General features: G+C 42.6%; 1 protein-coding gene and 1 long non-coding RNA gene across 6 annotated transcripts in view; one reads left to right on the top strand and one right to left on the bottom strand.

Annotated features, from left to right (window-relative positions):
- The window catches only part of LOC308245197 (uncharacterized protein C12orf56), a 78561-nt gene that overhangs the window by 51312 nt on the left and 2781 nt on the right, over positions 1–24468 (bottom strand). The gene's annotated exons all lie outside the window — the stretch shown is intronic.
- LOC308245198 overlaps positions 1–24468 on the top strand; it is a 111442-nt gene that overhangs the window by 84964 nt on the left and 2010 nt on the right. For all 5 annotated transcript variants that reach the window (XR_013960227.1, XR_013960228.1, XR_013960229.1 and 2 more), the window contains one exon: positions 17662–17805. This is a non-coding gene — a long non-coding RNA (uncharacterized lncRNA). The remainder of the gene's footprint in view (positions 1–17661; positions 17806–24468) is intronic.

The raw sequence follows: 24468 nt of genomic DNA, 5'->3' as shown, positions 1-24468 counted from the left end.
CAAAGTGCTCTATTTTCTATTCTTTTTTTTTAAAGTATTTTATTGATTTTTTACAGAGAGGAAGGGAGAGGGATAGAGAGTTAGAAACATCAATGAGAGAGAAACATTGATCAGCTGCCTCCTGCACACCCCCCACTGGGGATGTGCCCACACCCAAGGTACATGCCCTTGACCGGAATCGAACCTGGGTCCCTTCAGACCGCAGGCCAATGCTCTATCCACTGAGCCAAACTGGTCAGGGCTATTTTCTATTCTTAATTAAAAAGGGAAAAAGTCTCAGTAAATACTTTCCCCAGGAAGCCCCTGAAAGAAAATCACAAAGATTTGTTTCTTAACTTATAGGAAAAGAAGTATTTAAAGCAGTTAGTTTTATTTGGTCTATCCTATATAATAAAGAGGTGATATGCAAATTAATCCTCACGCCGAAACCGGTTTGGCTCAGTGGATAGAGCGTCGGCCTGCGGACTGAAAGGTCCCAGGTTCGATTCCGGTCAAGGGCATGTACCTTGGTTGTGGGCACGTCCCCAGTAGGGGGTGTGCAGGAGGCAGCTGATTGATGTTTCTCTCTCATCGATGTTTCTAACTCTCTATTCCTCTCCCTTCCTCTCTGTAAAAAAATCAATAAAATATATTTTAAAAAAACAAACAAATTAATCCTCACGCCCTCACAAGATGGCTGCCTATGGCCGGCAGGGGGGTTAGGGAGGGATGACCAAACAACTGAACAAGCAGGCCACATGGGGTGACTAGGTCGGCAGGGGGGTTAGTGAGGGACGACCAAATGACTAAACAAGCAGGCTGCGTGGGGTGACCAGGCCGGTAGAGGGGAGCAGTTGGAGGCAACCAGGCCGGCAGGGGGGGCAGTAAGGGGTGACCAGGCTGGTGGGGGGGGGGTAGTTAGGAGTGGCCAGGCAGGGAGGGAGGGGGCAGTTAGGGGCAACCAGGCAGACAGGCAGGTGAGCGATTAGGAGCCAGCGGTCCAGGATTGTGAGAGAGATGTCTGACTGCCGGTTTAGGCCCAATCCCAAATGAGCAGTCGGACATCCCCCGAGGGATCCCAGATTGGAGAGGGTGCAGGCTGGGCTGAGGGGAACCCCCCCCCCATGCACGAATTTCATGCAACGGGCCTCTAGTTTACTATTATAAATTGCATGGGAAGAACTGTCCAATTAGAAGAGAGGCTCAGTTTTCCTTAGGTTAGATTTGCATAGATAAAATAGTATAAACATTCTAGAAATTATGTGTTTTATGGGAAATCTCTGGAGATTTGTCAGTGTCCTTCCTGTCTACGATATGTTGTTATTTATCAGTCTTGGTGGTAAAGACTGATAAATAACAACGTATTATTTATCAGTCCCGCCCCCCACCCCCCCACTGGCCAACCTCCTGCCACGGTCCCTCCCTCGGCCGGTCAACCTCCTGCAGTACCTCCCCCCCAGGTGCACAAATTCATGCACCGGGCCTCTAGTTATTATATAAGACTAGAGACCTGGTGCATGGAATTTGTGCATGGGGGGGGGTCCCCTCAGCCTGGCCTGTACCCTCTCCAATCAGGGACACCTCGGGGGATGTCCGACTGCTGGTTTAGACCTGATCCCACAGTGCTATGATTTTCACTGACCACCAGGGGGCGGATGTTCTGACCGTACGTTAGCTTGCTGCTGGGTCTGGCCAATTGGGACTGAGCGAGACAGGCCAGACGTGCCCTGAAGCTCTCCCATGGTCCATCCCAGCTGGCCAACCTCCCGTGTCCCTCCCCGGCCCCGATCGTGCACCAGTGGAGTCCCTCAGCCTGGCCTGCACCCTCTCGCAATCTGGGACCCCTTGGGGGATGTCGGAGAGCCAGTTTCAGCCCAACGGTGGAACGACCAGTTTCTATGATGCGCACTGACCACCAGGAGGCAGACGGTCAACGCAGGAGCTGCCCCCTGGTGGTCAGTGCATTTCCACAGGGGGGAGCGCCCCTCAGCCAGAAGCTGGGCTCACAGGTGGCAAGCGCAGCAGCAGCAGTGGGAGCCTCTCCCACCTCTGCGGCAGTGCTAAGGATGTCCAACTGTTGGATACCCGAGGGCTCCTGGACTGCCAGAGGGTGCAGGCCGGACTGAGGGAATCCCCAAGTGCACGAATACAAGATATAAACTTGTATAATAATAATACAAGAATAAACTGTGTTTGCATACTCACAACTATAAACCAACTTTTGCCCCACCCTGATGTATAAATATATATAACTAGAGGCCCAGTGCATGAAATTCATGCACTTGGGGGAGGGGAAGTTTCCCAGTTTGCAACCTCTCACAACCCAGGAACCCTCGGGGGATGTAGGCCTAAGCCAGCAGTCAGACATCCTTAGCGCTGCCCCAGAGGCGGGAGAGCCTCCCACCACTGCTGCTGCACTCGCCAGCCGTGAGCCCGGTTCAGGGCTTCTGGCTGAGTGGCACTCCCCCTGTGAGAGTGCACTGACCACCAGGGGGCAGCTCCTGCGTTGAATGTCTGCCCCCTGGTGGTCAGTGAGTGTCATAGCAACCAGTCGTTCCACCGTTCGGTCGATTTGCATATTAGCCTTTTATTATATAGGATGTGCCAAGAATATGCCAACTATAAGCCAAGAATAACAAGAGGTTCAGTAATCTGAAATAGACCTAGATATTTGTATTTTTTACAAACTACATAGGTAAGACTGACATAATCCCCCACTAAAAATTTACTGGCCTAGAAGATGGTAAATTCAAATTGAAAACAAGGCTGTCACCAAGTCAATATTTTGCATAATATCTGAAATTATGACTGACAACAATCTGCTATTGTCTAATATGATCAGGATTACACAGTAGAGATATATCAGTGTTAATTTCCTGATTTTTCCCCTAATCTTCATCAGAGGATATGTTTATTGATTTTTAGAGAGAAAGGAAGGAAGAGAGAGAGAGAAAGAGATATATGGATATAATTGAGAAACTGACTGGTTGCCTCCCATCTGGGAATTAAACCTGCAACCTAGGTATGTGCCCTGACCAGGAATAAAATCTGAGACCTTTTGTTTTTTGTTTTTGTTTTTGTTTTTTCATATATTTTATTGATTTTTTACAGAGAGGAAGGGAGAGGGATAGAGAGTTAGAAACATCGATCAGCTGCCTCCTGCTCACCTCCCACTGGGGATGTGCCTGCAACCAAGATACATGCCCTTGACCGGAATCGAACCTGGGACCCTTCAGTTCGCAGGCCGATGCTCTATCCACTGAGCCACACTGGTTTCGGCAAATCTGAGACCTTTTGGTTTATAGGACAACTCTCCAACCAATTGAGCCACACTGGCCAGAGCATTTCCTGATTTTTAAAAATAATTTGTTACTTTTCAATTACAGTTGACATACAATATTATACTAGTTGTAGGAGCACAACCCAGTGATTAGATGTTTAGATCACTTACTAAGTGATCCCCAATAAATTTAGTACCCATCTGGCACCATACATAGTTTTTACAATATTATGACTATACTAGAGGCCCAGTGCACGAGATCCGTGCACTCAGGGGGAGCGGGGGCCCTCAGCCTGGCCTGCACCCTCTTGCAGTCTGGGAGCCCTTGGGGGATGTCCAACTGGCCAGCAGTCCATCCTTAGCGCCGCCGAGGAGTGGGAGAGGCTCCCGCCACAGCTGCTACACTCGCTACACTCAACCAGCCGTGAGCCCGGCTTCTGGCTGAGCGGCACTCCCCCTATGGGAGTGCACTGACCACCAGGGGGCAGCTCCTGCATTGACAGTCTGCCCCTTGGTGGTCAGTGCATGCCATAGCGACTGGTCATTCTACTGTTCGATTTGCATATTAGCCTTTTATTATATAGGATTCACTATGCTATACTTTACATCCCCATGACTATTTTGTAACCACCAATTTGCTCTTCTTAATACCTTCACCTTTTTCACCCAGTCCCCCAAACCCTTTCCCTCTGGCAACCCTCAGTCTGTTCTCTGTCTCTATGAGTCTGTTTCTGTTTCTGTTTTCTCATTTACATTGTCCTTATATTCTACATATAAGTGAAATCATATGGCATTTGTCTTTCTCTGACTTATTTCACTCAGCACAATACACTCTCGGGCCATCCGTGTTATTGCAAATGTAAGATTTTGTTCTTTTTTATGGCCAAGTAATATTTCATTACATGTATCTACCACATCTTCTTTTATTTATTTGACTATTGATGAGCACTTAGGTTGCTTCCATATCTTGGCTATTGTAAGTAATGCTGCAGTGAATATATGGGTGCATATGTCTTTTCGAATTAGAGCTTGGGGTTTCTTCAGGTAAATACCCAGAAGTGGAATTACTGGGTCCTTCTTTGTCTCTTGTTATATAGCCTTTGTCTTAAAGCAGTGGTTCTCAACCTTTCTAATGCTGCGACCCTTTAATACAGTTCCTCATGTTGTGGTGACCCCCAACCATAAAATTATTTTCGTTGCTACTTCATAACTGTAATTTTGCTACTGTTAATGAATCATTATGTAAATATCTGTGTTTTCCGATGGTCTTAGGCTCTACAGCAGCGGTTCTCAACCTGTGGGTCGTGACATTAGAGAACCACAGTTTGAGAACCGCTAGCAGGATCGCCTAAGACCATCGGAAAACACAGATATTTACATTACGATTCATAACAGTAGCAAAATTACAGTTATGAAGTAGCAACGAAAATAATTTTATGGTTGGGGGTCACCACAACATGAGGAACTGTATTAAAAAGTCACAGCATCAGAAAGGTCGAGAACCACTGTTTTAAAGTCTATTTTGTCTGGTGTAAGTATTGCTACCCCAGCTTTTTGTTTGTTTCCATTTTCATGAAATATTTTTTCCCATCCCTTTACTTTCAATCTGTGTGTGTCTTTTCATCTGAAGTGGGTCACTTGTAGACAGCATATATATGGCTCTTGTTTTATTTATTTATATGTTTGTTTGTTTATTTATTTATTGCGTGTAAACAACAAAATGGTATTTCTCACAGTTCTGGAGGCAGTCCAAGATCGGAATGCTGGCACATTTGGTGTCTAGTGAGGTTGTTTGGATGATATTTTTAAAAATATTTCATTCCTGGCTGGTATGGCTCAGTTGGGCATCGTCCCAGGCACCAAAGGTTTGCTGGTTCAATTCCCAGTCAGGTACATGTCTGCGTTGCAGGCTCGATCCCCAGTAGTGAGTGTGTGGGAGGTAGCTGATCGATATTTTGCTCTCACATCAATGTTTCTCTCTCTGTCCCTCCCTCTCCCTTCCTCTCTAAAAATTAATAGAATAAAATTAATAGAAATAATAACAAAAAATAAAAGATATTTCAACTGGTGGTCCTGGAATCTCATAGTCATAAACACAAATATATATACATTCTTCTCTGAAAGTTTATCACCAAAGAGTTAAACGGAAAGAGGAGGGCATTAAGAACAACATCTAATATGATTTTGAAGACAGTATGTTTACACGGTGTTTTAAAAAGGTAGTTCTGTGCACATTATCAAGCCTCCATCACTGCAAGGGAGGTGGTAGATGGTTACACTGATGACTGTCACACAGCCAAGGGGACTTACCTGCTTCTGAAAAACAGGGGCTCTCATTTTTTATACATTCACATGAATTGGACACCTACAGAGTCTCTATCAAAGGCTTGACATCAAAAAGGAACCATGAAAGAGAACCTCAGACTAAGAAAGCCTAAAAAATGAATTTAACATAAATTAATGTACAAAGATCAGGATTAAAATCACTTGGAAATCAGATTTCTGAGTTGCAAGGTACTAAAGTGTCCTAAAGGACAGCCATCAGACAGACAGCAATCTAATTAACTAATTAAATTATTCTAATTAAATTCTTACAGGCCAGTTCATTTTTTTCTTTCCTAATTATTAGGTACATTATGACCAAACTAGGTCATCACAGTCAACATCTTGACAGAATTTGGAATGTTGGGGAAACACTGTGAACCAGCAGTCAGGGAATCTGATTTGTAGTCTGGCCTCCACTATTAACTAGCAACGTGACTGGTCAAGTTACTTCATCTCTTTTGGCTTTGGTTTCCTAATGTGTAATCTGTTATAGCAGCCGTGGGCAAACTACGGCCCACGGGCCGAATCCGGCCCGTTCGGCTGTTCTATCCGGCCTGCAGAGCCGAAAGAGCAGAGGGTTCTCTTGCTCTCCCCTCCGCTCCTTCACTTTGAATTTATATTAGTTCACACAAACACTCCATCCATGCTTTTGTTCCGGCCCTCCGGTCCAGTTTAAGAACCCATTGTGGCCCTCAAGTCAAAAAGTTTGCCCACCCCTGTGTTATAGTCTCTTTCAGCTTGAAATATATATATATTTAAATACAAAACTATATTATAATTTAAAAATATTAAAACTCAACTCTGCTAATGACTGAGTTTCAGGAAATGTATTTACATGATCGGGGAGAACCAGATGGGCTTTTTTTCAAAGATACAGGCAAAGAGCATCTGCAGAGTCCTGTTTTGGGGGGAAGGTGATATATTTATGTAAATATGTAATTTACATATGCATTTTATTAAGAATATTCCTTATAAAGAATTCAATATCTATATCCCAGAGAATCTATACTTTCTAAAAAGTACGGTACTAGCAGACCTGTAAGAAATACTAAATGGAATTCATCTGAAATGAAAAGACACTATAGGGATTTGCATCCACATGAAGAAAAAAGAGTACTGATAAAGATAACTACAGGTAAAAATAAAAGACAGTTAAATGTATTTTTTGTTTGTAACTCTTTTCTCCTAATTTAAAGACAAATGCATGCCCTGGCCAATGTCGCTCAGTTGGTTGGGCATCATCCCATGCACCGGAAAGTTGCTGGTTCAATTCCCACTCAGGGTGTGTGCCCAGTTGGTGGGCTAGATCCCTGGTAGGGGACGTGCAGGAGGCAGCTGATCGACGTTTTGCTCTCACATCGAAAGTTTCTCTCTTGAGAGAAACCAAGATGGCGGCATAGGTAAGCACCTAAACTGCTGCCTTGCACAACAATTTCAAAACTACAACTAAAAGACAGAACGGACACCATCCAGAACCACAGGAAAGCTGGCTGAGTGAAAATTCTACAACTAGAAGGAAAGAGAAAAGCTCACAGAGAATTGGAGGTACGGAAAAGGGTCTTTGTGCGCGCAGAGAGGAAGGGCGGCTGAGAGCCTGGCTGACTTTCTCTGGCGGAAGGGGGAAGGAAGCCTCCGACTGCACTGAACCCCAGTTCTGACTGCACTGAACCCCAGTTCCGGGCGAGCCCCCTGGGGACCCACGCTCTTGTGGGGGGACTCTGGACTCTGGGGCGGAGACTCAGGAGCTGGGGAAGGCAGAAGTCTGAAGGCGTGCGCGTGCCAGTGCACACAAAGGCTGCGGAGGTTGCCACAGGCTTTCCCTAGTGGAAGGGAGTCAGAGGCTCCTGACTACACTGAGCCCCAGTTCTGACTCCACTGGACCCCAGTTCCAGGCGAGCCCCTGGGGACCCACGCTCTTGTGGGGGGAGTCTGGACTCTCGGGCAGAGACTCGGGAGCCAGGGAAGGCGGAGGACTGAAGGTGCGCGTGTGCCAGTGCACACAAAGGCTGCGGAGGTTGCCACAGGCTTTCCCTAGTGGAAGGGAGTCAGAGGCTCCTGACTGCACTGAGCCCCAGTTCTGACTCCACTGGACCCCAGTTCCAGGCGAGCCCCTGGGGACCCACGCTCTTGTGGGGGGAGTCTGGACTCTCAGGCGGAGACTCAGGAGCCAGGGAAGGCAGAGGTCTGAAGGCGCGCACGTGCGCGCAAGGGCAAGGCTGACATGAAGCCAAGACTGAGACTCCACCCCATCCAAGCTGAGCACAGAGGCTATTGCAATTTGGCAAGTCTAATCCTATTAGGCTGTCTCCAGCACTGAACTTCTCCCAGCATAGACACAGCTGATCCTTACAGCCAACTGGCCTGGAGGTCAATTCTTCCCAGTGATACCAACAACAATCAAGACTTAATTACAACAAGGCTGTACACACAGTCCACAAAGGGGTGCACCAAGAGTGTCCACCTCAGGTTAACTGGGGAGGCAGACCCACTGGGCCATATTGGAAACCTAGCACACTAATCTACCTTACCAACTCAGGGAAGCAGTCAAAATGCGGCGTCAAAGAAACAGATCACAAACGAAAGAAATGGAGGAAAACAAACGACTGGATATAGAATTCAAAACCACGGTTAAAAGGCTTTTCAAGAATATCCTAGAAAAGGCCGATAAATATAACGAGACCCTTGAAGATATGAAAAAGGACCAACTAGAAATTAAACATACACTGACTGAAATAAAAAATATTATACAGAGACCCAAAAACAGACTAGAAGAACACAAAAATCAAGTCAAAGAATTGAAATACAAAGAAGCAAAAAACACTCAACCGAAAAAGCAAAAAGCAAAAAAAAAATCCAAAAAGTTGAAGATAGTGTAAGAAGACTCTGGGACAACTTCAAGCGTACCAACATCAGAATTATGGGGGTGCCAGAAGAAGAGAGAGAGCAAGATACTGAAAACCTATTTGAAGAAATAATGACCGAAAACTTCCCCCACCTGGTGAAAGAAACAGACTTACAAGTCCAGGAAGCGCACAGAACCCCAAACAAAAGGAATCCAAAGAGGACCACACCAAGACACATCATAATTAAAATGCCAAGAGCAAAAGACAAAGAGAGAATATTAAAAGCAGCAAGAGAAAAACAGTTAGTTACCTACAAGGGAGCACCCATACGACTGTCAGCTGACTTTTCAACAGAAACTATGCAGGCCAGACGGGAGTGGCAAGAAATTTTCAAAGTGATGAATAGCAAGAACCTACAACCAAGATTACTCTACCCAGCAAAGCTATCATTCAGAATTGAAGGGCAGATAAAGAGCTTCACAGATAAGAAAAAGCTGAAGGAGTTCATCACCACCAAACCAGTATTATATGAAATGCTGAAAGGTATTCTTAAAGAAGAGGAAGAAGAAAAAAGTAAAGAGAAAAATTATGAACAACAAATACATATCTATCAACAAGTGAACCTAAAAATCAAGTAAATTAAAAACCTGAGGATTAGAATAATCTGGTGAATATAATAGAATCAGGGGCATAGAAAGGGAGTGGACTGATAATTCTCAGGGGGAAAGGGGTATGGGGGGTTCATGAAGAGACTGGACAAAAATCATACACCTATGGATGAGGACAGTGGGGGGGAGGTAAGGGCAGAAGGTGGGGTGGGAACTGGGTGGAGGGGAGCTATGGGGGGAAAAAGGAGAAACAATTGTAATAATCTGAATAAAGATTTATTAAAAGAAAAAAAAAGTTTCTCTCTGTCTGTCCCTCTCCCTTCCTCTCTATCTAAAAATTAATTTTAAATATTTAAATAAATAAATAAATGACAACTGCATAAAGTAATAATTATAGATCTGTGGCAATGGGCACATAATGTATTAACTGTAATTTGTATGATAGATTAATGATAAAGGGTCAATCCATCAAGAAGTTATAACAATTTTAAACATATGTACCTAAGAACAGAATCCAAAATTGCATGAAAAAACTGAAGGTAGAAATAAACTCAACAATAATAGTTGGAGCTTTGCCTTGGCTGGTTTGGCTCAGTGATTAGAGTGTTGGCCCTAGGGGTCTCAGGTTTAATTCCCAGTCAAGGACATGTACCTCAGTTGCAGGCTCCCCAGCCCCAGTAGGGGTGGATACAGGAGGCAACCAATTGATGTGTCTCTCTCACATTGATGTTTCTCTCTATCTGTCCACCTCCTCCTCCCTTCTACTCTCTCTACAAATCAATGGAAAAAAATCTCCTTGAGTGAGGGTTTAAAAAAAATAGTTGGAGCTTCTTTACCCCACATAAAGATTAAAGCAGACATTCATGAAATAATGAATAGAAAAAATAGTAAAGAAAATCAACAAAACCTAAAGTTGGTTCTTTGAAAAGATCAGCATGATTAACAGTCCTTTAATAAGACTGACCAAAAAAGGAGACAAGACTCAAATCACTAAAATCAGGACTGAAAGAAGGGACATTACTACCGACCCTACAGATATAAAAAGGAGTGAACAGTTGATTATCGACAAATTTGATTGCCTAGATAAAAATGGACAAATTCTTAAAAAGACATAAACTATCAAAACTAACTCAAGAGAAATAGAATATACAGGGGTAGGCAAAAGAAGGTTTACAGTTGTATGAGAAACACCATTTATTCTTGTGTTATTATCTACTAGAGGCTCAGTGCACGAAATTCTTGTACAGGTAGGGTCCCTAGGCCTGGCCAGCAATAAGGGACGATCTGCAGGGCGACTGGAAGGGCGATTGGGGGGCTTCCGCTGGCACCTGCCTTGGCTGGCCTGGGGCCTGTGGGCTGGAGGCAACTCCTTCATTGAGTGTCTGCCCCCTGGTGGTCAGTGCATGTCATAGTGACTGGTCGTTCCGCCGTTTGGTCAATTTGCATATTAGGCTTTTATTATATAGGATTGTATTATTTATTTGTATTATAACCATAAACATACTTTTGCCCACCACTGTATAAATAGACCTATAACAACAATATGAAGAGCTATAAGAAACTGAATTAGTACCCCCCCCAAAAAAAAACTTCCCACAAAGAAAGGTACAGGATGGCTTCACTAGTGAATTCTATGAAATATTTAAAGAAGTAATACCAATTCTTTAAAACTCTTCCAGAAAGTAGAGGAGGAGAAAACACTTCCCATATTATCCTGATACCAAAACCATACAAAGACATCACAAGGAAGAAACTACAGACCAGTGTTTCTTGTGAACACAGATGTGATATTCCTCAACAAAATGCTTACAAACCAAATCCAGAAACATATTTTTAAAAAGATGAAAAGGCACTGGAGTTTGAGAGTTATAGATATAATGAACAACCTCAGCACAAGCATTTATTCATTCAGTTACCTGCCTTGCTCAAGAGCATTCTAAATGAAGTATGAATGAGGACATTGATGAAACCTCACTTTCATGATGTCAGTTTTTTCCTATTTAGAAAGTAAAGGTTTGAGAGATTATTATTAGAATTGCTCTGATACCATCATTTACCACATACCCTTTCCATAGTCAGTAGATAAGTTGGATTTTGTGTTTGTTTTCTTAATTTACAAAGTTAGTATTTTCTCCATTAAGAAGTGATGCCAAACAAGGGAAAACTGGATTATGATAAGACCTGATTAAAATATGTATTCTCAGCCTTCTGCTATAACCTAAGTCAGTCATGGGAATGTAATATCAGCATAGTGACTATAATCTATATATATAAAAGCCTAAGTGACCGTTAAACCATTCACTATGATGCGCACTGACCACCAGGGGGCAGACGCTCAACACACAGGCATGGAAACATGGTCAGACTGATGAATCTCAGAGGGAAGTGGGGAGGGAAGAGGGCGGGAAGAGATTAACCAAAGATCTTTTATTATTATTATTATTATTGATTTTTTACAGAGAGGAAGGGAGAGAGATAGAGAGTCAGAAACATTGATGAGAGAGAAACATCGATCAGCTGCCTCCTGCACACCTCCTACTGGGGATGTGCCCGCAACTAAGGTACATGCCCTTGACCGGAATCGAACCTGGGACCTTTCAGTCCACAGGCTGACGCTCTATCCACTGAGCCAAACCGGTTTCGGCTAACCAAAGATCTTATATGCATACTAGAGGTCTGGTGCATGGATTCGTGCACTGGTGGGGTCCTTTGGCCCGGCCTGTGGGGATTGAGCTGAAACCGGCCTGGTGCATGGATTCGTGCACTGGTGGGTCCCTCCACCTGGCCTGCGGGGATCAGGCTGGCTGAAACTGGCCCCATGCACCGGTGGGGTCTCTCAGACTGGCCTGCAGGGATCAGGCCAAAACCGTCAGTCTGACATCTCCCGAGAGGTCCCAGATTTCAAGAGGGTGCAGGCCAGGCCGAGGGATCCCACCGGTGCACAAATCTGTGCACCAGGCCTCTTGTCAATAATAACATATTGCAAATTTGAAAGTTACTAAGAAAGTAAATCTTGAAAGTTCTCAACAAAAAACATTTATAACTTTGTATTGGGACAAATGATAACTAGATGTATTGTGGTGATCATTTTGCAATATACACATATGTTGAATAATTGTGTTATATACCTGAAACTAATATAGTGTTGTATGTCAATGATACTTTAATTTTAAAAAATGTATTCTCAAGTGAAACAGCACAGGAAGAAGCAATCAGCAAATGCAGAAGAAATACAGTTTATAAAAATGTTGGGCCATCTCTTTAATAAATCATATAAAAAGAAGGCAGGGGAGAGGGGGGAGAGTTTCAGTGTAAAGAGGGATCTCAGAGACACAACAATCCACAGATTTGTCTGACCATCATAAAAAGAGAGGCAAAGTATGGTATATGACCATTGATGGGATATAATAGGAAGGACACAGCATCAACTATGAGTATTCTTGCTAAAAAAAAATGAACGTACCATCCCAGTTTACAGGAAATATAGGAAACAGAGGAACATGTTAAAGGACTCCACAGAGACGTGTAGAGAGTGCCTGGGAAGGCACATGGGCATTTCTTTAATTATTGTCAGCTGAATCCAGTGGCATTGGCAGAGCCACGTCCTGGAAACACACCTTGCCAGAGGCAGGTGTGTTGTCAGCCAGACCTTCAGCTCAGGCGCCAGGGGATGGGTTTCATTATCTAAATCTAGCCAAGCACCAGGAACAAACATGATTATCCAGGCCCACCCAGAAGTAATGATTATAAAGAACCCACAAGAATGCACATAATCTCCTTTGTCTTGGGCTTTAGTAAAACTTCCTGTTTTTTTGCTATATAAAATAAACATGCTGTATTGGCTCTGGGTCACTGTCTCTCCATCAGAGGACAGCTGTCCCACCTGGCCCCAGCTTTTCCCTCCTATCTCTGTGTCTGTCTCTTTCTTTCATTTTCTCAATCCCCAGCAGCCCCTACTCAGGAACCGGACAGCTCTCTAGCTGTGCTGGACGCGAAAAAGAGAGAAATATTTACAGAGATACAATTGGGTAGATCCAGAATGTGGGAAATTCTCCAGACCAAGTGACAACGACTTCTCCAGCAAATAAGTGAAAGAAAAAATGAAGAGGAAGGAAGAATTGTCATGGATTAAAATGGATTTATGAGACAAATAAACACAATTTGTGGACATTATTTGGATCCTAATTCAAACACAAACTCTATAAAAAGACATTTTTGAGCAAGTGAGGAAATCTGAACATTTACTGAATATTTACTGTTACTGTTAATTTTTTAGGTGCCATATGGCATTATGATTACTTTTTTAAAAATGTTCCTGTTTCTTAGAGATATACAATATAATTATCTGCTTATAACTGTTTTTTCTTCTTTCCCATTTGCTTGCCTTCCTCTCTAAATTATGAGATAATCACCTGGCTGGTATGGCTCAGCCATTGAGCATCAACCTAGGAACCAAGAGGTTGCTGGTTCAATTCCCAGTTAGGGCACATACCCAGATTATGGGCTCGATCCCCAGTAGGGGCCATGCAGGAGGCAGCTGATCAATGATGTTCTTCTCTCATTGATGTTTCTATCTTCCTCTCCCTTCCTCTCTATCTAAAAATCAATAAAAATCCCTAACTGGTTTGGCTCAGTGGATAGCACATCGGCCTGTGGACTGAAAGGTCCCAGGTTCAATTCCAGTCAAGGGCATGTACCTTGGTTGTGGACACAACCCCAGTAGAGGTGTGCAGGAGGCAGCTGATGGATGTTTTTTTCTTTCTTTTCTTTTTTTTTTTTTAAATATATTTTATTGATTTTTTACAGAGAGGAAGGGAGAGGGATAGAGTTAGAAACATCGATGAGAGAGAAACATCGATCAGCTGCCTCCTGCACACCCCCCACTGGGGATGTGCCCGCAACCAAGGTACATGCCCTTGACCGGAATCGAACCCGGGACCTTTCAGTCCGCAGGCCGACGCTCTATCCACTGAGCCAAACCGGTTTTGGCTGGAAGTTTTTTTCTTTTTTTTTTTGGATGTTTTTTTCTTATCGATGTTTCTGACTCTCTGTCCCTCTCTCTAAAAAATCAATAAAATATATATTTTTAAAAAAATTAAAAATTAAAATCAATAAAAAACATAAATTATGAGATACCAAAAGCAGGTACCATTTTTAAAATTCATGTGTGTATTTATAGTCCCTGGTAATTCGAAACATTGGTAATATCTAATATCTGTTCAATAGAACTGTACAGTATAGAAAGAAGAAAAACATAAATCAGAGGAAAAGTAAAAAGGGAAAAACTGAAGGCATACCTCATGTACTGGCTTCAGTTTGGAGATAATTTTACTTAATGGGACATTAGGTAGCAGATGTAAGGCCCAAAAAGAGCTAAACTGTGGGATATCTTTCAACTTCCATGGTTCTTTCAAGTCCTAACTTCCTCTCTTGCCATCAAGCTCTAATTCTACAGTCTCCAACAAAGAGAGGAAAGCAAGGAATAATTAACTCAAATTGTAATTTAATAAATTACCTCTTCCAAGAGTATTCCAGAGAGAATCTGAACAAGGACCAATGGCAAATCCAGAGGATTCGATCTGATAAAGTGGTCAATGAATATATTCAGATATTTTGAATGGATTTCCCTCAAATGAAACCATAAGTTTATACTGAAGTAGAAGCTATTTTTACATTTAGCATTTGGCAAATCCTTCCATTGTCATAATTAAAAAAAAAACTCATTGCAGTCTTAACCAGGTGTGTGTGTTTTTTCCCATTATGCTCTCCCTGAGCTATTACATGCCAATCCCTAAGGAAGTCTGAGTAGATGAGCTATTTTTATAATCTATGACTATTGCTGGCATGAATGATCCACCCACATATTCCAAAAGGAACTAGCAGTTTAAAAACTGGGCACTGTTTCATCATAATACTTGAGACTCAGTAGACAATTTCAATGTCAGGGCCAAGAGCCACAGCTAAGAAAGACTACAAGAAAAAAGTTTTCAAGGCTTGGTCCTGTGAAAAGGAGGCTACTCCTACTTGGGTCTTTTCAGCCAAACCCGTCCCTTGAACCTCATCAGCAATGTTAACAGTCTCAGCTTTGAAGGACAATGACCTTGAATACAGAGCAATGGACAATGACCTTGAATACAGAGAGAAAACGGTGTTAATAGCCCTGGCTGGTGTGGCTTAGTTGGTTGGAGCTTCTTCCCATGCACTGAAAGGTCCCGGGTTCGCTTCCTGGTCAGATGTATACGGGAGGCAACTGATTGTTGTTTCTCTCTTACATCGATGTTTCTCTCTCTTCTCTCTCTAAAAAATCAATTTAAAGAAAGTTAAGCCCTAACCGGTTTGGCTCAGTAGATAGAGCATCGGCCTGCAGACTCAAGGGTCCCAACTTCGATTCTGGTCAAGGGCATGTACCTTGGTTGTAGGCACATCCCCAGTAGGGGGTGTGCAGGAGGCAGCTGACTGATGTTTCTCTTTCATCAATGTTTCTAACTCCCTTCCTCTCCGTAAAAAATCAATAAAATATATTTTTTTAAAAAATAAAGTTCAGTTGTTAAAACTTCTTAAATGTTTTTAAGTTAAAAAAATAAAAATTTAAAATAAAATGTGTTTATAGCTTCATCCCCTCCTTCCTACAGCTGGAAGGCCAGCGGTTGCTATGTGCGTAGTGGTTTTAGAACGCTGGCCCTGAGGTCAAAATACCTAAGTTTACATTCCGGCTCAGGTATTTGCTGAATACAGGGCCTTGTGCAAGGATTTACCCTTTCTCTGCCACTGTTTTCTTATCTAAAAAAAAAAAAAGATAATATCACCTTCCTTTTAGAATAAGATTAAATAAAATAATTCATTTAAAGTGTTTAGCACCGGGGAGTGGGGAGGACAGGAGCAGGTTGGAAGAGTTTATGGGGTGGGGGGAAAGGAGGATTTATGTAACACTTTCAACAATAAAGATTTTCAAAAAAAGAATTCTCTAATAACTAAAAAAAATGAAGTGTTTGGCACAAGGCTGGAACATGGTACATACCCAAGAGATATCTGTTATAATTAATGATCTTTGGTTGTTCATAAGAACCTCAGTAATGCAATACTGAGCCACATCATGGTCCACTCAGTCCAGTATTTGTCTCTGATGGTGGCAGCAAGGGACATTTGGGGAGAGAAGAGAATGCTCTTTTTTGTTATTACCTCAAATGATTAAAGGTTTATCTGAAAATATTCCTAACGTCTTTGACTAACTAAAAATAATATGTCATCATGCATGTATCTATATCATTTTGTTGTTGCTAATCCTTACCCAAGAATATTTTGCCATTGATATTTAGAGAGAGTGGAAGGGAGGGGGAGAGACAGAGAAAGAAACATCGATGTGACAGAGACACATTGATTGGTTACTTCCCTGACCAGGGCCAGAGCCTGCAACTGAGATATATGCCCCTGACCAGAATCAAACTCGGGACCCTTCAGTCCAAGGTCCAATGCTCTGTCCATTGAGCTAAACCAGCTAGGGCTCTATATCATTTTTATCTATATTTATATTTGCAACTGGAACTGACTTTCTTATATTAAAATACTACATTCAAAAAGCAAGAGGATAACCCTTATATCTTGTTTTTTAATATTTTGTTAACAAGTCCGTATTTACCTTATCCTTTAGTCTTTTTTTTTTAATTGATTTCAAAGAGGAAAAGGGCAGAGAGAGAAAGAGAGAGAGACATCAATGATGAGAATGTCTCCTGCACGTCCCCTATTGGGGATCGAGCCCGAAACCTGGGCATGTGCTCTGACTGGGAATGGAACCCGGGACCCTTCAGCCCGCAGGCCAATGTTTTATCCACTGAGCCAAACCAGCTAGGGCTTTAGTAGTCTTGGTTTCAGAGTTTTGATTCAGATTTCCCCTATCAGCTTTAATTTCAGAGAATAAAAGAGCCCTAGCTTTCAGCAGTTGATTATCTAGGTTCTAATTTATTCAGTTCAATTCATCATAGATAATTTTTAGTTCCTACTGCAAAGTGCAAAATTGAACATAAAAAATATAAAATGGAGTTTCTGTTTTCAAAGAGCTTAGAGTTTTCTGAATAATAATGAAAACTATGTACGGAGGCAGCTGTAGCCTTGAGATTAAGAACACTGACTCTGACCTGGCCGGTTTTGCTCAGTGGATAGAGCGTTGACCTATGGACTGAAAGGTACCAGGTTTGATTCCGGTCAAGGGCATGTACCTTGGTTGGGGGCACATCCCCAGTAGAAGGTGTGCAGGAGGCAGCTGATCGAAGTTTCTCTCTCATCAATGTTTCTGACTCTCTATCCCTCTCCCTTCCTCTCTGTAAAAAATCAATAAAATACATATTTAAAAAAAAGAACACTGACTCTGGAGCCAGACTGCTTGGGTTCAAATTCTGATTCTGCCATTTTTTTTATGACCTTGAGCCAACTGCTTAAATTCTCTGTACTTTGGGTTCCTTGTCTGTTAAACAGCTAACAACATTATCTAGGATTGTTAAAAGGATAAAGAAGTTCCAAATTAAGCACTTAGAATAGCAGCTGGGTGGTAGATAGTAAGTACTCAATAAAATGGCAACAATTTGAAGTAGGCATTAGAGCTGTTCACCAATATTCCTGTTCTCTCTTTCAGACAGTGGAATGCACACGTAATAGGATCATATTGGCCTGCCCCCTTTTAAGTGACTCTGGCTAATGAAATGTGAGAAGTGACATGTGTTACCTCGGGGTTGAAGCTTAAACCCAGGATATAATTTGCTGAGTTAATCCTCCCCTGGTGAGTAAGCAAGCTTGTGCTGAGATACACCCTCTGATACTAAGACGTGTGACTAAGTATCACATATCTTGTGACTGCGATGAATACAGCCCCTTGCTAATCCACCATAGACAAGTAGCTTGAATAAGAAAGACTATGTTATGTAAAAGACTATGTTATGAGACTTTGGGGTTGTTTGTTGTGTATCTTAACCTAGACTATTGACCAATACACTATCATTCCATCCACTGGGGATATAAAAGTGAATCAAACTGACAAAAGACCTGCCCTCTTGGGGTTTCTCAATACAATATCCAAACTACTCTATGCAAGCACACTATTAAGAAAAAGCCAAAATGACTGATAAGAGTTTACTACTTCTTTCTGCCTCCTACAGTGAGAGCTTAGACATGTTACAAATGAGTCAAAATTGAGACAGAAAGCTAAAGAAGCATCCATAAAATGGTCTCATCTTATGTAACTCTTATTACCTCTCAAAATGCATGACACAGATAAACAACACAGGGATCACATCATACAAACACAACAGGAGTGTGATGGAGCTGAACCTGAGCATCAGGAGACCTGTGAGGGTTTAGTGGCTCTGCCTCTAACTGTGTCACTCTGCCCAGTGTGATGAGTTGTCCTTCTTTGTGGGGTCCCTCAATAATTGGAAATAATGAAATATCATCTCCCTTTCCAGGAGGCAAACTGTATGGTAGACATGAGCATCCACTCATTCATGTATTAATTCTTGCAAGTGACAAGTAATTATTGACCATCTACTGTGTGTCAGAGAATACAGTTCACAGTGACACAGGGACCAACATGACAGACAAGGTCCTGCTCTCATGCAGCCTACAGGTACTATGGGAGATAGATAATAGATCATCGCAAAGGTTCATCTCATAATGCTGACAGTGATAAGTGCTTTCAGACTAACAGATATGGTCAGTGTGACGGGAGGATGGTACTTTGGATTGGGTGGTCCTGGCAGGCACCCCTGTGGAGGTGATGCTGACTTTGGAAACACGATAGACAAGAAGGAATCAATCCTCTGAGGACCTGGGAAGAGTGTGCCAAGTAGGATGGCAAGTACAAAGGCACCAAGACATGGTAGAAGAGCATAAAGAGCCTATAGAAGTGGTAAGAGGTCAGAAAGAGATGGAGGGGTCACTTCTCAGGCTTCTGTAGGCAATAAGGAGTTTGCAAGCTCCTGGAGTCTCTGAAGCAGAAAAGTGACATAATTCAATTCATAATGTATGCTTAAGAATGCTGTTTGGAGAGGAATCAATCTGGAGGCAATTTCAATAGTCTAGATAAGGGATTGGACAACTGGCACCAGAAAAAGGTTTAAGAAAGGTCATAGTTGGATATATTTTGGAAGACAAGTGACAAGGTTCAGAACATGTGACCCCAAAATATGGCACCTTGGCACACTGAATATTTTAAGCTGAAGGAATCTGAGAAAAAGGCAGATGCAGGAAAGTCTCTCTGACCTTCCCACTAGCATGGGAGAGGTGCCCTCCCTATACCCCAAGGAAAGAAACAGCCTCTCTATGAGGCAGGGATGCCTGGAGGAATCCAAACAACAGCCTTGCTAAGCTTCCCCCAGTTTATCACCCTGAGCTCATACCCCTTTTTGTCCTATCACATTTTTCCATGACTCTCCATTCCTCATCAAACCTAGTATTAAAAATGTATAGGCTTACACCCGGCCGGTGTGGCTCAGTGGTTGAGCATCGACCTATGAACCAGGAAGTCATGATTTGATTCCCGGTCAGGGCACATGCCTGGGTGGCAGCTTGGTCCCCAGTGTGGGATGTGCAGGAGGCAGCTGATCAAGGATTCTCTTCATCATTGATGCTTCTATCTCTCCCTCCCTCTCCCTTCCTCTCTGAAATCAATAAAAATATACATATTTTTAAATGTACAGATTTAACTGTTTCTTCAGGTCTTCATTTCCTTATAAAGGCTTCCGTGTCATATGATACTTATATTAAATACATTTGTACGCTTTTCTCCTGTTACTCTGTCTTTGCCAGTTTAGGGACCCAGCCAGGAACCCTAAGAGGGTTGAGGAAAACTTTTTCCTCCTTTACACAAGACAAAAGGATATACTAGTGTGGAAGTTCCTTTCACAATTAAGACTAGAACTAACATATGACCCAGCAATTCCTCTTCTGGGTATTTACCCAAAACATATGAAAACAGTTATTTGTAAAGATATGTGTACCTCCATGTTCGTTCCAGCTTTATTTACAATAGCTAAGACATGGAAACAACCTGAGTCCATCACTGGATGAATGGATAAAGAAAATGTGTTATATATACAATGCAATACTACTCAGCCATAAAAATAAAAGATTAAATACTGCCATTTGTAACAATAGGGATGGATCTTTTTTTTTTTTTTTAAATAAATCTTTATTCAGATTATTACAATTATTTCTCCTTTTTCCCCCCATAGCTCCCCTCCACCCCTTTCCCACCCCACCTTCTGCCCTTACCTCCCCCCCACTGTCCTCATCCATAGGTGTATGATTTTTGTCCATTCTCTTCATGAACCCCCCCATACCCCTTTCCCCCTGAGAATTATCAGCCCACTCCCTTTCTATGCCCCTGATTCTATTATATTCACCAGATTATTCTGCTCTTCAGGTTTTTAATTCACTTGATTTTTAGGTTGGCTTGTTGATAGATATGTATTTGTTGTTCATAATTTTTTCTCTTTACTTTTTTCTTCTTCCTCTTCTTTAAGAATACCTTTCAGCATTTCATATAGTACTGGTTTGGTGGTGATGAACTCCTTCAGCTTTTTCTTATCTGTGAAGCTCTTTATCTGCCCTTCAATTCTGAATGATAGCTTTGCTGGGTAGAGTAATCTTGGTTGTAGGTTCTTGCTATTCATCACATTGAAAATTTCTTGCCACTCCCGTCTGGCCTGCATAGTTTCTGTTGAGAAGTCAGCTGACAGTCGTATGGGTGCTCCCTTGTAGGTAATTAACTGTTTTTCTCTTGCTGCTTTTAATATTCTCTCTTTGTCTTTTGCTCTTGGCATTTTAATTATGATGTGTCTTGGTGTGGTCCTCTTTGTATTCCTTTTGTTTGGGGTTCTGTGGGCTTCCTGGACTTGTAAGTCTATTTCTTTCACCAGGTGGGGGAAGTTTTCGGTCATTATTTCTTCAAATAGGTTTTCCGTATCTTGCTCTCTCTCTTCTTCTGGCACCCCCATAATTCTGATGTTGGTACGCTTGAAGTTGTCCCAGAGTCTTCTTACATTATCTTCAACTTTTTGGATTTTTTTTTTTGCTTTTTGCTTTTTCGGTTGAGTGTTTTTTGCTTCTTTGTATTTCAATTCTTTGACTTGATTCTTGTGTTCCTCTATTCTGTTTCTGGGTCTCTGTATAATATTTTTTATTTCAGTCAGTGTATGTTTAATTTCTAGTTGGTCCTTTTTCATTTCTTCGAGGGTCTCGTTATATTTATCGGCCTTTTCTAGGATATTCTTAAAAAGTCTTATAACGGTGGTTTTGAATTCTATATCCAGTCGTTTGTTTTCCTCCATTTCTTTCGTTTGTGATCTGATTCTTTGACCCCGCATTTTCACTGAATCCCTGAGTTGGTAAGGTAGATATTTGTGCTAGGTTTCCAATATGGCCCAGTGGGTCTGCTTCCCCAGTTAACCTGAGGTGGACACTCTTGGTGCACCCCTTTGTGGACTGTGTGTACAGCCTTGTTGTAATTAAGTCTTTATTGTTGTTGGTATCACTGGGAAGAATTGACCTCCGGGCCAGTTGGCTGTAAGGATCAGCTGTGTCTATGCTGGGAGAAGCCCGGTGCTGGAGACAGCCTTATAGGATTAGACTTGCCAAATTGCAATAGCCTCTGTGCTCAGCTTGGATGGGGTGGAGTCTCAGTCTTGGCTTCCTGTCAGCCCCGCCCCTGCGCGCATGTGCGCTTTCAGTCCTCCGCCTTCCCCAGCTCGAGTCTCCGCCTGAGAGTCCAGACTCCCCCCACAAGAGCGTGGGTCCCCAGGGGCTCGCCTGGAACTGGGGTTCACTGCAGTCAGAACTGGGGCTCGGTGCAGTCAGAATCCTCTGACTCCCCTCCACTAGGGAAAGCCTGTGGCAACCCCCGCAGCCTTTGTGCGCACCGGCGCGGCGCGTGTGCGCACTTTCAGTCCTCCGCCTTTCCCGGGCTCCTGAGTCTCCGCCCGAGAGTCCAGACTCCCCCTACAAGAGCGTGGGTCCCCAGGGGCTCGCCTGGAACCGGGGTTCACTGCAGTCAGAACTGGGGCTCAGTCAGGATCCTCTGACTCCCTTTCACTAGGGAAAGCCTATGGCTACCTCCGCAGCCTTTGTGCGCACTGGCCCGTGTGCGCCTTCAGACTTCTGCCTTTCCCAGCTCGCGGTCCGAGGCTTCCTTCCCCCTTCCGCCAGAGGAAGTCAGCCAAGCTCTCAGCCGCCCTTCCTCTCTGCGCGCACAAAGCCCCTTTGCCGTACCTCCAATTCTCTGTGAGCTTTTCTCCTTCCTTCTAGTTGTAGAATTTTCACTCAGCCTGCTTTCCTGTGGTTCTGGATGGTGTCCGTTCTGTCTTTTAGTTGTAGTTTTGAAATTGTTGTGCGAGGCAGCAGTTTAGGTGTTTACCTATGCCGCCATCTTGGTTTTTTTTTTTTTGATAGGGATGGATCTTGAGGGTAATATGCTAAATGAAATGCTAGACAGTCAAGGACAAAAACCAATGATTTCACTCATATGTAGAATATGAAATAAAAACATAACAAATGAACAAAATAAATAAAAACAAACTCCAATACAGACATCAGAATGGTGGTTACTAAAAGGAAAGGAAGGTGGGAGGAGGGTGAATTGGGTAAAGGAAGTCAAATATATGGTAAAAAAGGAAACGAGACTTAGGGTTGTGAGCACACAATGGCATATACAGATAGCAAATTATAATACTGTATGCCTAAAATTTAAATAATGTTATTAACCAATGTTACCTCAATACATTTTTTTTAAAAGAAGGATATACTAATATGTTAGATGTGGGAGTAAGAGAAAGACAGAATTAAAGATGATGGAAGATGTTATTTCCTAAAATAGGGAAAGCTGAGGGATGAACATGGTTTGGGGTAAAGATGGGGAATTCTATTTTTAAATGTATTAAATTTGTCAAACCTACTGGGTAGATTTTCAAGAATAGTAAATGAGATCATGTATTTTAAAACACCTAATATATAATAAATGCTCAAAAACAGTTAATTTCTTTCCAAATTTCCTAAATCTCCTAAAGCTAAGTGTCCTAATTTGGAAAGGGGATAATACTAGTAATATGGATCTTACAGGTTCATGGGGAGCCTTGACTGACTTAATATATGTGAATAAAGATTATTATAGCTAACCTGTATGTAGTTCTTATCATGTGCCAAGTACTTTTGTAAGTGCTACATTTGTTAATTTACGCCTTCCAACAGTTCTGTAAGTAAGGTGCTGTTATCTCCATTTCACCGATGAGGAAGTGAGGCACGGAGTAGAGGTTAAAAAACTTGACCAAGTAAGTCTGCACTGATAGAACGCAAAAGCTGAATAAAACGTATTATAAAATGCCCAAACGTATACTGCGGACAATAAATTCAGAAAGAGAAGAGACAGGTTACTTTGAATATTGAACAAATACTTACTGAACATCTTCTCTGTGCCAGACGGTGGTCTAGGAACCACAGACACAGCAATGAACAAAAAAGACCAAAAACCTGCCATCCTGGGCTCAGCCAAGGAAACGGGATTAGCCTAGAAAATGTGTAGGTTCTTGCCCTAGCCAGTTTGCTCCGTGGATAGAGCATTGGCCCAGGAGTGTGAAGGGCCCCGGAGTGTGAAGGGCCCCGGAGTGTGAAGGGCCCCGGAGTGTGAAGGGTCCCGGGTTCGATTCCATTCAAGGGCGAGTACCTCCGTTGCAGGCTCAATCCCAGCCCAGTCAGGGGATGTGTGGGAGGCAACCAATCGATGTGCCTCTCTCACATCAATGTTTCTCCCAGTGTGTCTCTCCCCCTCCCTTCCACTCTATGGGAAAATATCTTCTGGTGAGAATTAACCAAAAAGACAAAATGTGTAGGATCTGAATACCGAAAGGGGGAAAGCAGGGATCAATTGGCAAATTACAGCAGTCCCTTCAGCATAGCCTATAACCTGTCCAAGCTAAGAATGTGTTTTACATTTTTAAAAGGAGGAGGAGGAGGAAGAGAAGAAAAAGGAAGTGCAGGAGGAGGGTTGTGAATATGGTGATCTGAACTACCTTGAAAGAGGAGGACATAAAATAAACACTGCAGGCAAACAAGACAGACTGTAAAAGGTGCATTTGTTGCCTCTTCGAGAGGCCACGCCGAGCCCGGGGTGGCTGAGAGCAGATACTCCGGGAGGGGGCAGTGGTGAAAGGACAGAAAGAAAGAGGCAACACGTGGAGGCAAGGGCTGCTGGAGTTGATTCTTTTCTCTCTCTGTAGCTGTTAGGAGGGAACCCTTAGGAAATTCACAGACTGTTCTAGATATTTGGTTCTCACACTTTGACGATATGTGTCTAATCTTAGAAGTACTTAAAGAATAGTGTTTTGATGCATACAACAAGAGCAGAATTCTAGGGAATAATTTTAAAAGTAACTTTTAAGGAAAATGTCAGCCTTTT

The sequence above is a fragment of the Plecotus auritus genome, assembly GCF_963455305.1.
Source record: "Plecotus auritus genome assembly, chromosome: 3".
Lineage (NCBI taxonomy): Eukaryota > Metazoa > Chordata > Mammalia > Chiroptera > Vespertilionidae > Plecotus > Plecotus auritus.
This window is presented reverse-complemented; position numbering and strand designations above follow the sequence as displayed.